Here is a 2183-nt window from a genome sequence, read left to right as displayed (position 1 = left end):
GGCTAGACTTTGCCACTAGTACTTCAGACATGTTATCAGGAGGGGACAATCCCTAGTGGAAGACATCATGAATGGTCAAGTAGATAGTCAGGAAAAAAAAAAAGAAAGACCTGCATCAAGATGAATTGACACAGTAGCTGTAACAGTGGGCTCAGGTATAGCAATGATTGTGCGGACAGTGTAGGACCAGGCACTGTTTCATTCTGTTGCACTTGACACTGCTATGAATCAGAACCAACCTCACAGCACCTAACAACAACAACAATACAATACACAGCATGCCTACCTGAAAAGGAATACTTAAAAATACCTTTAAGGAGCTTTTGTTTGCTTACTTCTTTTGTTGCTGTAAGAGAAAATAGAGATCATACTTAATAAATGTTTTGCAAACTTGCAGCATATGTATACAATTATATAAGCAGAGAGAAAATAGTTATATATACATTAAGGGTTTAACATTTTTTCCTTTGGGTGAGTGGAATGAACTTTTAAACATAAACAAAAACTTGTTGTTTGTTGTTATATACTGCCATTGAGTTGGATCTGGCATATAGTGACCCCTCCTTGGTTTTCCGAGGAGTTATCACTATGGAAGTAGATTGCCCAACCTTCCTTCCAAGGAGTAGCTGGTGGGTTTGAACCACTAGGCTTCTGGGTAGCAGTCAAATGCCTTAGGCACTATGCCAACAAAAACTAGGACCCTGAAATCATATGGCTGTACCTAATGGGAAAAACATTTTAGATCATCATGTGAATAAAAAATTGTATATAGAGATAGGTATCATTAAAGATGTTATAGATATCAATGCAGACATAGATAGATTAGAGAATTTATAGATCTTAAAGACTATGCCTGTCTTCCATTTATTCTAGGACTCCAGTTTGAGAAACATTAACTTAATGGTATCACAATGATAATTTGTCTTCTCTTTGACCTTCTCCCTAAGTACTATTTAAGTATATCCTATTCAAGCCTACAATATAGTAAACTACACATGACATACTTGATTGGACCAACCTGCCACAAAATAACTCTTTAAAATGTTCAAAGCAAACTCACACTGAGGACTAAAGTGTACCTGACTCAAGCCATTTCAATCGTCTCATATACATATGAAACCTGGACAATGAATAAAGAAGAGTGAAGAAGAAATAATGCCTTTGAATTCTTCTGTTAGTGAAGGACACTGAAAAGTACCACAGGCTGCCAGAAGGAACAACTCTGTCCTGGAAGAAGTGTAGCCGGAATGCTTGTTAGAAGAAGGAATGGCCAGACTTAATCTCACCTGCTTTGGTCATGTTGTCTTTAAGGACCAGTCCCTGGAGAAGGGTATCATGCTTGGTAAAAACCATAAACCATAAACCAAATTCACTGCCATAGAGTCAATTCTGACTCATAGTGACCCTCATTGGATTTCTGAGGCCATAGATCTTCATGCAAGTAGATTGCCCCATCTTCCTTCCATGGTGCAGCTGGTGGGTTTGAACCAAAAAAAAAAAAAAAAATTGGTCAGCAGCCAGATGCTTTATTCAGTACATCACCAGAGCTCTTTTTGCTTAAAAAAGTCAACATCAAACAGGAAGACCCTCCATGAGATAGTGACTCAGAGATTGCAAAAATGAGCTTAAATATAGCAACGATTGTGAAGATGAAGAAGGAAAGAAGGACTGGCTGTGTTTTGTTCTGTTGTACATAAGGTTGCTGAGTAGGAATCAACTTTATGGCACCTAACAACAACATGTATGTGTTAAATTTTGGAAAAATTCACCAATTAAAAAAAAAAAAAACCTATATAATAATAAATTAAAACAACACAATTTTTTTCTGTGAATGTGAAAGGATAATCAGCAACTCTACCAAGCATTTGGCTCAGTACTATTTAGTAACTTGTGAAAGCTCAGTCTATTATAATGGGGTTCTCTACCATACCGAAATCCACTGCCATTGAATTCCAACTCATAAACACCCTGTATGGCAGAGTAGAAGTACCCCATAGTGTTTCCAAGGCTGTACATCTTTACAGAAGCACACTATCACATCGTTCTCCTGTTGAACAGCTGGTGGTTCAAACCACTGACCTTCTGGTTAGCAGCTAAATTGCTTTAACCATGGAACCTCCGATGTACCTGAAAAGATCCTGGTTTTTCAAATTTTTTCTTTATTTTAAATGAAAATGAAAAAA

This window comes from Orycteropus afer, unplaced genomic scaffold, assembly GCF_000298275.1.
Source record: "Orycteropus afer afer isolate SDZICR_OR568_19922 unplaced genomic scaffold, OryAfe1.0 scaffold00484, whole genome shotgun sequence".
Lineage (NCBI taxonomy): Eukaryota > Metazoa > Chordata > Mammalia > Tubulidentata > Orycteropodidae > Orycteropus > Orycteropus afer.
The sequence above is the reverse complement of the archived record's forward strand: the minus strand, read 5'-3'. Positions refer to the sequence as shown.